Raw genomic sequence first — 15,000 nt, forward strand, 5'->3', positions numbered from 1 at the left:
AAGAAAGCAATCAGGGCTCGAGGCAAGGGATGCATCAAGGATAGCAATCATGTTGTGAGGCGAGATTCCAAAGGCTAAACGTGAGAGGCTGCAGGGTCGACTCAGAGAGGTCTATGCATGTGAGAGGCTGAAAGCAAGGTCGACTCGGAGCGGTCTATGCATCGGGCGTGCTTGGGGCGACTACCAGTGCCAACCCCTTATCCCGCGACGCGTCCGACAAAGAGAACGTTCCAAGGCGGCAGAGGAGGTTACCAGCCGAAGGATGCAGTAGCAATAACAGGTATAGTTCCGCGGCGGCCGAGAAGACTCACCGCATAGGAATCGGGATGCGAGGCGAGGGATGCGGCGGGAAGGCCCCGACGGCTAAACGGAAGAGGCTGCAGGGCCGCCTCGGAATGGTCCAAGCATCGGATGCGATTGGGACGACTACCAGTGCCAACCCCTTATCCCGCGATGCGTCCGATACACAGATAGTTCCAAGGCGGCCGAGGAGCCTCACCGCATATCAATCGGGGTGCGAGGCGAGGGATGGGGCGGGAAGGCCCCAACGGCTAGACGGAAGAGGCTTCAGGGCCACCTCGGAATGGTCCAAGCATCGGACGCGCTTGGGGCGACTGCCAGTGCCAACCCCTTATCCCGCGATGCGTCCGATACACAGATGGTTCCAAGGCGGCCGAGGAGCCTCACCGCATAGCAATCGGGGGTGCGAGGCGAGGGATGGGGCGGGAAGGCCCCAACGGCTAGACGGAAGAGGCTTCAGGGCCGCCTAGGAATGGTCCAAGCATCGGACACGCTTGGGGCGACTACCAGTGACAGCCCCCTATCCCGCGATGCGTCCGATACGAAGATGGTTCCAAGGCGGCCGAGGAGCCTCACCGCATAGCAATCGGGGTGCGAGGTGGGGGATGCGGCGAGATGGCCCCAACGGCTAGACGGAAGAGGCCACAGGGCCGCGTGGGAATAGTCCAAGCATCGGACGCGCTTGGGGCGACTACCAGTGACAACCCCTTATCCCGCGATGCGTCCGATACGAAGATAGTTCCAAGGCGGCCGAGGAGCCTCACCGCATAGCAATCGGGGTGCGAGGTGGGGGATGCGGCGAGATGGCCCCAACGGCTAGACGGAAGAGGCTGCAGGGCCGCCTCGGAATAGTCCAAGCATCGGACGCGCTTGGGGCCACTACCAGTGACAACCCCTTATCCCGCGATGCGTCCGATACGAAGATAGTTCCAAGGCGGCCGAAGAGCCTCACCGCATAGCAATCGGGGTGCGAGGTGGGGGATGCGGCGAGATGGCCCCAACGGCTAGACGGAAGAGGCCACAGGGCCGCCTCGGAATAGTCCAAGCATCGGACGCGCTTGGGGCGACTACCAGTGACAACCCCTTATCCCGCGATGCGTCCGATACGAAGATAGTTCCCAGGCGGCCGAGGAGCCTCACCGCATAGCAATCGGGGTGCGAGGCGAGGGATGCGGCGAGATGGCCCCAAAGGCTAGACGGAAGAGGCTGCAGGGCTGCCTCGGAATAGTCCAAGCATCGGACGCGCTTGGGGCGACTACCACTGCCAACCCCTTATCCCGCGATGCGTCCGATACACAGATAGTTCCGAGGCGGCCGAGGAGGTGGGGGATGCGGCGAGATGGCCCCAACGGCTAGACGGAAGAGGCTGCAGGGCCGCCTCGGAATAGTCCAAGCATCGGACGCGCTTGGGGCGACTACCAGTGACAACCCCTTATCCCGCGATGCGTCCGATACACAGATAGTTCCGAGGCGGCCAAGGAGCCTCACCGCATAGCAATCGTGGTGCGAGGTGGGGGATGCGGCGAGATGGCCCCAACGGCTAGACGGAAGAGGCTGCAGGGCCGCCTCGGAATGGTCCAAGCATCGGATGCGCTTGGGGCGACTACCACTGCCAACCCCTTATCCCGCGATGCGTCCGATACACAGATAGTTCCAAGGCGGCCGAGGAGCCTCACAGCATAGCAATCAGGGTGCGAGGCGAGGGATGCGGCGAGAAAGCCCCAACGGCTAGAGGGAAGAGGCTTCAGGTCCGCCTCGGAATGGTCCAAGCATCGGACGCGCTTGGGGCGACTACCAGTGACAACCCCTTATCCCGCGACGCGTCCGATACACAGATAGTTCCAAGGCGGCCGAGGAGCCTCACCGCATAGCAATCGGGGTGCGAGGCGAGGGATGCGGCGAGAAGGACCCAACGGCTACACGGAAGAGGCTTCGGGGCCGCCTCGGAATGGTCCAAGCATCGGACGCGCTTGGGGCGACTACCAGTGACAACCCCTTATCCCGCGACGCGTCCGATACACAGATAGTTCCGAGGCGGCCGAGGAGCCTCACCGCATAGCAATCGGGGTGCGAGGCGAGGGATGCGGCGAGAAGGACCCAACGGCTAGACGGAAGAGGCTTCGGGGCCGCCTCGGAATGGTCCAAGCATCGGACGCGCTTGGGGCGACTACCAGTGACAACCCCTTATCCCGCGACGCGTCCGATACACAGATAGTTCCAAGGCGGCCGAGGAGCCTCACCGCATAGCAATCGGGGTGCGAGGCGAGGGATGCGGCGAGAAGGACCCAACGGCTAGACGGAAGAGGCTTCGGGTCCGCCTCGGAATGGTCCAAGCATCGGACGCGCTTGGGGCGACTACCAGTGACAACCCCTTATCCCGCGACGCGTCCGATACACAGATAGTTCCAAGGCGGCCGAGGAGCCTCACCGCATAGCAATCGGGGTGCGAGGCGAGGGATGCGGCGAGAAGGACCCAACGGCTAGACGGAAGAGGCTTCGGGTCCGCCTCGGAATGGTCCAAGCATCGGACGCGCTTGGGGCGACTACCAGTGACAACCCCTTATCCCGCGACGCGTCCGATACACAGATAGTTCCAAGGCGGCCGAGGAGCCTCACCGCATAGCAATCGGGGTGCGAGGCGAGGGATGCGGCGAGAAGGACCCAACGGCTAGACGGAAGAGGCTTCGGGTCCGCCTCGGAATGGTCCAAGCATCGGACGCGCTTGGGGCGACTACCAGTGACAACCCCTTATCCCGCGACGCGTCCGATACACAGATAGTTCCGAGGCGGCCGAGGAGCCTCACCGCATAGCAATCGGGGTGCGAGGCGAAGGATGCGGCGAGAAGGACCCAACGGCTAGACGGAAGAGGCTTCGGGTCCGCCTCGGAATGGTCCAAGCATCGGACGCGCTTGGGGCGACTACCAGTGACAACCCCTTATCCCGCGACGCGTCCGATACACAGATAGTTCCAAGGCGGCCGAGGAGCCTCACCGCATAGCAATCGGGGTGCGAGGCGAGGGATGCGGCGAGAAGGACCCAACGGCTAGACGGAAGAGGCTTCAGGGCCGCCTCGGAATGGTCCAAGCATCGAACGCGCTTGGGGCGACTACCAGTGACAACCCCTTATCCCGCGACGCGTCCGATACACAGATAGTTCCGAGGCGGCCGAGGAGCCTCACCGCATAGCAATCGGGGTGCGAGGCGAGGGATGCGGCGAGAAGGACCCAACGGCTAGACGGAAGAGGCTTCAGGGCCGCCTCGGAATGGTCCAAGCATCGGACGCGCTTGGGGCGACTACCAGTGACAACCCCTTATCCCGCGACGCGTCCGATACACAGATAGTTCCGAGGCGGCCGAGGAGCCTCACCGCATAGCAATCGGGGTGCGAGGCGAGGGATGCGGCGAGAAGGACCCAACGGCTAGACGGAAGAGGCTTCAGGGCCGCCTCGGAATGGTCCAAGCATCGGACGCGCTTGGGGCGACTACCAATGACAACCCCTTATCCCGCGACGCGTCCGATACACAGATAGTTCCGAGGCGGCCGAGGAGCCTCACCGCATAGCAATCGGGGTGCGAGGCGAGGGATGCGGCGAGAAGGACCCAACGGCTAGACGGAAGAGGCTTCAGGGCCGCCTCGGAATGGTCCAAGCATCGGACGCGCTTGGGGCGACTACCAGTGACAACCCCTTATCCCGCGACGCGTCCGATACACAGATAGTTCCGAGGCGGCCGAGGAGCCTCACCGCATAGCAATCGGGGTGCGAGGCGAGGGATGCGGCGAGAAGGACCCAACGGCTAGACGGAAGAGGCTTCAGGGCCGCCTCGGAATGGTCCAAGCATCGGACGCGCTTGGGGCGACTACCGTTGCCAACCCCTTATCCCGCGATGCGTCTGATACACAGATAGTTCCGAGGCGGCCGAGGAGCCTCACCGCATAGCAATCGGGTTGCGAGGCAGATTATTGGGAAGGGAACCCCCTGGGATGCGGCTCAAGCAGTGCCCAAAGGGACTGGAATGCGGAATCACATCGAGAGACCCAAATGCTATACGAGGGCTCAAATCGAATTATCGATTTGGCCACGACATGGACGCATCGGAACGACTACCTTTGCCGAACCACTCGCAATTGCATCCATACCGAAACCAATAGACATTTCCGTTAGAGCCCTCGCATAGCATTCGGGAATCTCGCATGCCCCTCTAAATCGACCAATGCTGGCGCTCAATGAAAATCCGAGCGCTACCACCGTTCGAGCGCCAGCATTGGTCGAGTTAGAGGGGCACGGGGGAGAATGCTCCAGTCAACACCTCCCCTATATAAGTTATTTGTCCGATTCTCGCACAACCGTAGTCTGCCTCGTCGAATCAAACAACGGTCCCAGATTCCGACTTCCGTTCCGTAGAGACCCAAAAGCTAGATGGAGGCTCGCAAGAAAGAGAGTCGGCGCATAGCAATCGGGTTTCTCGAACGTTTAGGGACCGAGCTCACTTGCGGATAGGGCAAAATCCGCCAAGCAACCCAAAAGCTAGACGGGGGCTCGAATCGAATCGCCTAGGCGGCCACAACAACGACGTGTTGGATCGACTACCAGTGCCAAACCATTCAGCAAGACTAGTCTGTGTCGAGGCCGGATAGAGATTCTCAGAGAGCGCCCGCATAGCATTTAGGAGACCTGCCGCGTCCCTCACACTCGACAAATGGTGGTGCACGTTTATAAATCCGAGCGATCCCAACCCTTTCAAGCACCAACATCGGTCGAGATAGAGGGGCACGGAGGGGGCTGCGTGAGACAACACAGTCCCCTATATAAGTTATTTGTCCGATTCTCACACATCCGAAGAATGGTCATCAAATCGGACAACAGCCCAAACTTCCGACTTCCGTCCCAGAAAGCCCAAGAGCTATCTAAAACGTTCATGGCCGGAACTCGATCGCGGCTATACCAGTCCGCCAAGCAACCCAAAAGCTAGACTGGAGCTCTAGTCGAATCACCTCTGTGGCCATTGCAAGGACGTGTTGGAGCGACTACCATTGCCGAACCATTCCGCAGGTCGAGTCCATACCAAGGCCGCATAGAGATTCACGATGAGCTCCTGCATAGCAATCAGGAGACTTGCCGTGTCCATCACAATCGATAAATCCTGGTGCAAGATTTTTGCATCCGAGCGCTCCAACCAGTCGAGCACCAGCATCAATCGACATAAACGGGCACGGGGGGAGGATGCTCGAGAACACTACCTCCCCTATATAAGTTATTTGTCCGATTCTCAAGCAGCCGAAGTCTGGTCATCGAATCGGGTCAAAGACCACAACTTCCGACTTTACCCACAATGCAAGTCATCGAATCGAACATCGGCCCCCGAGTCGGACTCCATGCGTATGTCAGGTCATCGGACCCAAATTCCGCCTTCCTGCGCATGGCGGGCCATCAATATCAACTCGGTCATCGGACCCAAACTCCGCCTTTTTGCGTATGGCACGCCTTCAAATCGGTCATCGGACCCAAATTCCGCCTTCCTGTGCATGGCGGGCCATCAACATCAACTCGGTCATCGGACCCAAATTCCGCCTTTCTGCGCATGGCACGCCATCAACTCGGTCATCGGACCCAAATTCCGCCTTCCTGCGCATGGCAGGTCATCGGACACAAATTCAGACCTCGCCAATATGCCTACGTATCGAATCGGTCATCGGACCCAACTTCCGACTTCATCCATACTGTAGGGTCTTTGAGGTTGGCGCGGTGCGCTCAACCCAGGGAGTCGACCCATCGAAGCATACACCTCCCCTATATAAGCTATTTGTCCGATTCCCACACCTGTGTAGTTTGCACCTCTGACCAGGACATCGACCCCAACTTCCGAACTCGACTGCAACGACGGCACCAGCGCCTTGGTGCGCACCTTGCGACGCACAGTCCCAACATTCGCCTTCCTGCACATGGCAGGTCATCGGACCCAAATTCCGACCTCGCGAGTATGCCTACATATCGAATCGGTCATCGGACCCAACTTCCGACTTCATCCATACCGTAGGGTCTTTGAGGTTGGCGCGGTGCGCTCAACCCGGGGAGTCGACCCAACGAAGCATACACCTCCCCTATATAAGCTATTTGTCCGATTCCCACACCTGTGTAGTTTGCACCTCCGATCAAGACATCGACCCCAACTTCCGAACTCGCCTCCAACGACCGAACCAGCGCCTTGGTGCGCACCTTGCAACGCACAGTGCCAACATTCGCCTTCCTGCACGTGGCAGGTCATCGGACCCAAATTCCGACCTCGCGAGTATGCCTACATATCGAATCGGTCATCGGACCCAACTTCCGACTTCATCCATACCGTAGGGTCTTTGAGGTTGGCGCGGTGCGCTCAACCCGGGGAGTCGACCCAACGAAGCATACACCTCCCCTATATAAGCTATTTGTCCGATTCCCACACCTGTGTAGCTTGCACCTCCGATCAGGACATCGACCCCAACTTCCGAACTCGACTAAAAAGACCGCACCAGCGCCTTGGTGTGCACCTTGCAACGCACAGTGTCAACATTCGCCTTCCTGCACATGGCAGGTCATCGGACCCAAATTCCGACCTCATGAGCATACCTACTAATCGAATCGGTCATCGGACCCAACTTCCGACTTCATCCATACCGTAGGGTCTTTGAGGTTGGCGCGGTGCGCTCAACCTGGGGAGTCGACCCATCGAAGCATACACCTCCCCTATATAAGCTATTTGTCCGATTCCGACACCTGTGTAGTTTGCACCTCCGCTCAGGACATCGACCCCAACTTCCGAACTCGCCTGCAACGACCGAACCAGCGCCTTGGTGCGCACCAAAAGTGCGCACTTTTGGAGGGCACTTTTGTGCGCTCCAAAGGTGCGCACTTTTGGAGGGCACTTTTTGGAGGGCACTTTTCTGCGCTCCAAAGGTGCGCACTTTTGGAGGGCACTTTTTGGAGGGCACTTTTCTGCGCTCCAAAGGTGCGCACTTTTGGAGGGCACTTTTTGGAGGGCACTTTTCTGCGCTCCAAAGGTGCGCACTTTTGGAGGGCACTTTTTGGAGGGCACTTTTCTGCGCTCCAAAGGTGCGCACTTTTGGAGGGCACTTTTTGGAGGGCACTTTTCTGCGCTCCAAAGGTGCGCACTTTTGGAGGGCACTTTTTGGAGGGCACTTTTCTGCGCTCCAAAGGTGCGCACTTTTGGAGGGCACTTTTTGGAGGGCACTTTTCTGCGCTCCAAAGGTGCGCACTTTTGGAGGGCACTTTTTGGAGGGCACTTTTCTGCGCTCCAAAGGTGCGCACTTTTGGAGGGCACTTTTGTGCACTCCAAAGGTGCGCACTTTTGGAGGGCACTTTTCCTGTGCTCCAAAGGTGCACACCTAGGTGAGCACCTTCGACCACACCTTGTAGCACACCAAACTCTGACTTTCGACTTCATCCGCAATGCAGGGTCTTTGAGGTTGGCGCAATGCGCACAACCAGGGGAGTCGACCCATCAAACCCAACACCTCCCCTATATAAGCTATTTGTCTGATTCTCATACATGCGTAGCCTGCAGGAGCAATTAGGACATCGACCCCAACTTTCGGCTTCTAAACGAAAACAAGGTCTTTGAGGTTGGTGTAATGCGAACAACTAGGGGAGTCAACCCATCAAACCCAACACCTCCCCTATATAAGCTATTTGTCTGATTCTCATACATGTGTAGTCTACAGGAGCAATTAGGACATCGACCCCAACTTTTGACTTCTTAACGAAAACAAGGTCTTTGAGGTTGACGTAATGCGCACAACCAGGGGAGTCGACCCATCAAACCCAACACCTCCCCTATATAAGCTATTTGTCCGATTCTCATACATGTGTAGCCTGCAGGAGCCATTAGGACATTGACCCCAACTTTTGACTTCTTAACGAAAACAAGGTCTTTGAGGTTGGCGTAATGCGCACAACCAAGGGAGTTGACCCATCAAACCCAACACCTCCCCTATATAAGCTATTTGTCTGATTCTCATACATGTGTAGCCTGCAACAACGATTAGGACATCCACCCCAACTTCTGAATTCGTCTGCGTTGACCGCACCAAAGGTGCACGCCTTGGTGCTCACCAAAATCCGACTTCCGACTTCTTCTGCTATGCGGGGTCTTTGAGGTTGGCGCAGTGCGCACAACCAGGGGAGTCAACCCACCGAATGCAACACCTCCCCTATATAAGCTATTTGTCTGATTCTCATACATGCGTAGACTGCAGCAATGATTAGGACATCCACCCCAACTTTTGACTTCTTAAACAAGACAGGGTCTTTGAAGTTGGTGCAGTGCACACAACCAGGGGAGTCGACCCATCAAACGCAACACCTCCCCTATATAAAGCTATTTGTCCGATTCTCATACGTGTAGTCTGCAGCAGCGATTAGGACATCGACCCCAACTTCCGAATTCGTTTGCATTGACCGCACCAAAGGTGCACGCCTTGGTGTGCACCCTGGAGTGCACTTTGGTGCTCACCTCGGTGCACACTTTGGTGTGCACCTCGGTGTGCACCAAAGGTGCGCACCTTGGAGCGCACCAAAGGTGTACACTTTGGAGCGCACCACATAGGGTCTTTGAGAGGTTGGCGCAGTGCGCACACCAAGGTGGGTGTTGAGGTGCGTGCCGAGGTGGGTGGGTGCTAGGGTGCGCTCCATGGTGGGTGCCAGGGTGGGTGCGTGCTAGGGTGGATTCCAAAGAGGGTCATAGGGTGGGTGCCAAGGTGGGTTGGTGATATAGTGGGTTCAAAGGTGGGTACTAGGGTGGGTTCCAAGGTGGGTCACAAGTTGGGTGCCAGGATGCGTGGGTGTTAGGTTGGGTGCCAAGGTGGGCTCCTGCGTGGGTGGGTGCTAGGGTGGGTTTCAAGGTGGACGCGAGGGCGGGTGCCAAGGTGGGTAACAAGTTGGGTGTTAGGATGGGTGAGTGCTAGAGTGGGTGCCAAGGTGGGTGGGTGCTAAGGTGGATGCCAAGGTGGTTCACAGGGTGGGTGGGTTCTAGGGTGAGTTCCAAGGTGGGTCACAGGTTCAGTGCTAGGGTGGGTGTCAAGGCGGGTGTCGAGGTGCCTGGGTGCTAGGGTGTGGATGCCAATGTGGGTCATAGGGTGGGTACTAGGGTGGGCTGCAATGTGGGTGCCAAGGTGGGTAACATGCTCGGTGGGTTCTAAATTGGGTGCCAGGGTGGGTGTGCACCCACCTTGCCCGAGGTGGGTGCCAAGGTGCCAGTGTGGGTGGGTGCTAAGGTGGATGCCAAGGTGGGTGAGAAGGTGGGTGATAGGTTGAGTGGTAGGATGGGTGGGTGCCAAGATGGGTCACAGGGTGGGTGCAAGGGTGGGTAGGTGCTAGGGTTGGTGTCAGGGTGGGTGGGTGCTAGGTTGGGTTCCAAGGTGGGTGCGAGGGTGAGTGTCAAGGTGGGTCACAGGTTAGGTGCTAGGATGGGTGAGTGCTAGGGTGCAAAGGTGCCAGGGTGGGTGCTAGGATGGGTCGATGCTAGGGTGAGTGGCAAGGTGGGTCCACAAGTGTCAAGGTGGGTGCCGAGGTGGGTGCCAAGTCGGCGACTGCTATGGTGGATGCCAAGGTGGGTCACGGGGTGGGTGCCAAGTTGCTAGGTTGGGTTCCAAGGTGGGTGCCAACGTGGGTGCTAGGGTGCGTGGGTTAAAGGGTGTGTCACAACGTGGGTGCCAGGATGGGTGCGCACCCACACTGGCCAAGACGGGTGCGGGTGCAAGGTTGGGTTCCAAGCCCGGTCACAGGCTGGGTGCTAGGATGGGTGGGTGCCAAGGTGGGCACCAGGGTGGGTGCACCCACCCTGGCCAAGGTGGGTCACGGGGTGGGTCCTAGGGTGGGTAACGGGGTGGGTACTAAGGTGCGTGCCAAGGTGGGTCATAGGGTGGGTGCCAAGGTGGGCACCAGGGTGGGTGTGCACCAACCCTAGCCAGGGTAGGTCACGGGGTGGTTGTCGGGGTGGGCGTCAAGGAGCCAAGGTGGGTGGCAAGTAGCCAAGTTGCGTGCCAAGGTGGGTGTCGGGGTGGGTGCCAAGGATCCAAGGTGGGTGCCAAGGAACCAAGGTGGGTGTCTGGGTGGGTGCCGAGGTGGGAGCCAGGGTGGGTCCCAAGGTGAGTGCAAAGGTGGGTGCCAGGGTCAAGGTGAGTGCCAATGTGGGTTCCAAGGTGCCAGGGTCAGGGTGAGTGCCAATGTGGGTTCAAAGGTGCTAAGTTGGGTGCGAGGTTGGGTGCGAGGGTGGGTGGGTGCCAAGGTGTGCTAGGTGGAAGCCCGGGTGGGTCGGCATCCCATGGGTGTCGAGTTGGGTGCCTGATGGGTGCTTCTTGTCAAGTTTTAGTCGTCGGGACTCATTTCGAGCCTTAGAGGTCGTTTCTTGTCCGGTTGCCCTGTCTTCGACCTGGGAACCCAATTTTGGTCCTCGGGTCCCATTTTTTTTTGTCTCGCATCCCACTTTTGGCCTGTGGCCTTTTCGGGGTCGATTCTCGTTTTGGGCATCAGAGCATGTTTCTTCTCCTAAAACCCAATATTTGTTTATTAAGTCTCGGAACACATTTTTGTTCTCGTGGACCCATCATGGGTCTTGGAACGCATTTGTGGTCCTTGGGTCCCATTTTGCATCCCGAAACTTGTGTTTTGGTGCTTGATCCCTATTTTGGGTGCCCACCTTGCACCAAGTGCGCACCCGGGGCAAACCGAGCGCCTTGGTGCACCGGGGCAAGATCGAGCGTGCACCCGAGGCGCCCCGAACATGCACCAAGGTGCACTCGGCCCACATGTGAGCGCAGGTCGTTGCGCCCGAGGTGGTGTGTGGGCACCGCGTTGCAGACGGGACACTGCACGCACACGACGCCCCCTCCAGGTGCACGCACGTAGGCCGGGCCGGGTGCACACCCGACGCCCTAGCAAGGTGCGCGCACCCGGGCAGGGCTCACACTTGGCGAACGGGGCGCACTTCGCGAGGGAGGGTGTGCACCTCGACGGGGGTGGGTGGCCGGGGTGGATTCGCACGTGGGTCGCGGTTTGCTAAGTACACACTGCGACAAGCTCATAACGGGTGCGATCATACCAGCATTAGTGCACCGGATCCCATCAGAACTCCGCAGTTAAGCGCGCTTGGGCCGGAGTAGTACTGGGATGGGTGACCTCCCGGGAAGTCCCGGTGTTGCACCCTTTTTTAGTTTTTCGCCGGGCGTCGCAATGCTATTTGAATAAACCTTTTGCCCGTTTGCGTTCTCGTCGGGGCCGGGCCGGGCCGGGGTGCGCTGCCCGCACTACCGCGCGCGCGGGGGCGACACCGAGCGCGCACCCGAGGCACCCCGAGCACACAGGCCACGGTGCAACCCGGGCGTTGTGCGCGCACCCCGGTACGCCCGAGGTGCTGCGCGCGCACCCAGGTGAAATCGGTGTGCACCTCGGCCAGTGCGCGCTCGGTCGAGTCGCGCACGTTGGCCAAGGTGCACGGTGATGTTTCTTACTCTAAGGTTCCGCACCAGACGCCCGGGACAGGTGAGCGAAGCTGGGCGGGGCCGGGTGCGCGGCCGGGGCAGGTGCACGCAGCTGGAGAGAGCTTTGGAGCACACTTCGGAGCGCACCAATGATGCGCTCCATTCAAAAGTTTCCTGAAAAGGCAAAAAAAGTTGAGATTATAGAATTTCCCACTTGAGAGATTGTAAAAAAAAAAAATTTAAAATGAAGGAAACGCGGGTGCCAAGGTGTGCGCAGCCCAGCCAAGGTGTGCGCACCAAGGCGCCCACCCTGGCGAAGGTGCACGCAAGGTGCGCACCCGAGGCAAACCGGACAATTAACCCAACTTTCGACTTCGCGCGCACCTTGGAGCGCACTTCGGAGCGCTCCTTGGTGCGCACCAATCTTGGGCACCTCGGAGTGCACCATGGCGCCCACCAAGGTGCGCACCCGGGGCAAACCGAGCTCCGACTTCGTGCGCACCTTGGAGCGCACGAAAGGTGCGCACCATGGCGCCCACCAAGGTGCGCAGCCCAGCCAAGGCATGCGCATCAAGGTGCGCACCCTGGCGAAGGTGCGCACCCGGGGCAAACCGAGCTCCGACTTCGTGCGCACCTTGGAGCGCACAAAAGGTGCGCAACCCAGCCAAGGTGTGCGCACCCCGGTCAAACCGAGCTCCGAATCGTGCGCACCAGAGGTGCACGCCATCGTGCGCACCTTGGAGCACACTTCGGAGCCCTCCTTGGTGCGCGCCGATGTTGCGCACCTCGGAGCGCACCCGGGGAAAACAATGCAATTAACCCGACTTTCGACTTCGTGGGCACCTCGGAGCGCTCTCGGGTTCGCACCTCGGAGCACACCGAGGTGCGCACCTTTGATGCGCTGCCTTCACCAATTTCCAGAAAAGGCAAGAAAACATTGAGAAGGTGTGCGCACCGAGGTGCCCACCCTGGCGAAGGTGCACGCGAGGTGCGCACCCGGGGCAAACCGGGCTCCGACTTCGTGCACGCCGCACCTTGGAGCACACTTCGGAGCGCTCCTTGGTGCGCACCAGGGCGCGCAACCCAGCCGAGGTGCCCACCCCGGCGAAGGTGCACGCGAGGTGCGCACCCGGGGCAAACCGGGCTCCGACTTCGTGCACGCCGCACCTTGGAGCACACTTCGGAGCGCTCCTTGGTGCGCACCATGGTGCCCACCAGGGCGCGCAACCCCGCCGAAGGTGCACGCGAGGTGCGCACCCGGGGCAAACCGGGCTCCGACTTCGTGCACGCCGCACCTTGGAGCACACTTCGGAGCGCTCCTTGGTGCGCACCATGGTGCCCACCAGGGCGCGCAACCCCGCCGAAGGTGCACGCGAGGTGCGCACCCGGGGCAAACCGGGCTCCGACTTCGTGCACGCCATGGTGCGCACCGCGGCGAAGGTGCGCACCCGGGGCAAACCGGGCTCCGACTTCGTGCACGCCGCACCTTGGAGCACACTTCGGAGCACTCCTTGGTGCGCACCAGGGCGCGCAACCCAGCCGAGGTGCCCACCCCGGCGAAGGTGCACGCGAGGTGCGTACCCGGGGCAAACCGGGCTCCGACTTCGTGCACGCCGCACCTTGGAGCACACTTCGGAGCGCTCCTTGGTGCGCACCATGGTGCCCACCAGGCCGCGCAACCCAGCCAAGGTGTGCGCACCAAGGTGCACGCGAGGTGCGCACCCGGGGCAAACCGGGGTCCGACTTCGTGCACGCCGCACCTTGGAGCACACATCGGGGCGCTCCCGGGTTCGCACCGGCGTTGCGCACCGTGGTGGGCACCTCGGAGCACACCAAGGTGGGCAGCGAGGTGCGCACCTTTGATGCGATGCCTTCACTAATTTCCATAAAAGGCAAAAAAAAAACGAGATTTTAAAATTTCCGTTTTGAAAGATAGTGAGAAAAAGGGAATGCTGGTGCCATCTTGAGCCCGCCCTGGTGCGCAGCCCAGCCAAGGTGTGCGCACCAAGGTGCCCACCCTGGCGAAGGTGCGCGCCCGGGCAATTAACCCAACTTCCAACTTCGCGCGCGCCAGGGTGGGAGCGCACCCAACAACCGGGCCTGGGAAGAGCCAATGCGAGAAACCCCACCAAACGCTCTGACAAAAAAAGAGGGGGCGCTCCAGTAACCCCGCTTCGGAGCGCACCCTGGGCAAACCCAGCCAAGGTGCCCACCCCGGCCAAGGTGCAGGCGAGGTGCGCACCCGGGGCAAACCGGGCTCCGACAACGTGCACGCCGCACCTTGGAGCACACTTCGTAGCGCTCCCGGGTGCGCACCTCAGAGCACACCAAGGTGGGCAGCGAGGTGCGCACCTTTGATGCGCTGCCTTCACTAATTTCCAGAAAAGGCAAAAAAAAAAGGAGATTTTAAAATTTCCGTTTTGAAAGATAGTGAAAAAAACGGAACGCGCGTGCCATCTTGAGCCCGCCCTGGTGCGCAGCCCAGGTAAGGTGCCCACCCTGGCAAAGGTGCGCACCCGGGCAATTAACCCTACTTCCGACTTCGTGCGCGCCAGGGTGGCAACCGGGCCTCGGAAGAGCCAATGCGAGAAACCCCACCAAACGCTCCGACAAAAAAAGAGGCGGCGCTCCAATAACCCCGCTTCGGAGCGCAGCCGGGGCAAACCCAGCCAAGGTGCCCACCCCGACGAAGGTGCACGCGAGGTGCGCACCCGGGGCAAACCGGGCTCCGACAACGTGCACGCAGCACCTTGGAGCACACTTCGAAGCACTCCCGGGTGCCCACCGGCGTTGCGCACCGTGGTGGGCAGCGAGGTGCGCACCTTTGATGCGCTGCCTTCACTAATTTCCAGAAAAAGGCAAAAAAAAATGAGATTTTAAAATTTCCGTTTTGAAAGATAGTGAAAAAAAAGGAACGCGGGTGCCATCTTGAGCCCGCCCTGGTGCGCAGCCCAGGCAAGGCATGCGCACCAAGGTGCCCACCCGAGGTGCACACCCGGGGCAAACCGGGCTCCGACTTCGTGCAGGCCGCACCTTGGAGCACACTTCGGAGCGCTCCTTGGTGCGCACCATGGTGCCCACCAGGGCGCGCAACCCAGCCAAGGTCTGCACACCAAGGTGCCCACCCCGGCGAAGGTGCACGCGAGGTGCGCACCCGGGGCAAACCGGGCTCCGACTTCGTGCACGCCATGGTGCCCACCGCGGCGAAGGTGCACGCGAGGTGCGC

At 59.9% G+C, this 15,000-nt stretch overlaps 1 non-coding gene across 1 annotated transcript; it reads left to right on the forward strand.

The window, feature by feature from the left end:
• Window positions 1-11,381: 11,381 nt before the first annotated feature.
• On the forward strand, window positions 11,382-11,500 carry LOC131861363 (5S ribosomal RNA). The gene has a single exon (XR_009360437.1). It is a non-coding gene; the product is annotated as a 5S ribosomal RNA (ribosomal RNA).
• The last annotated feature ends 3,500 nt before the right edge of the window (window positions 11,501-15,000 follow it).

The sequence above is a fragment of the Cryptomeria japonica genome, unplaced genomic scaffold, assembly GCF_030272615.1.
Source record: "Cryptomeria japonica unplaced genomic scaffold, Sugi_1.0 HiC_scaffold_26, whole genome shotgun sequence".
NCBI classification, from domain to species: Eukaryota; Viridiplantae; Streptophyta; class Pinopsida; order Cupressales; family Cupressaceae; genus Cryptomeria; species Cryptomeria japonica.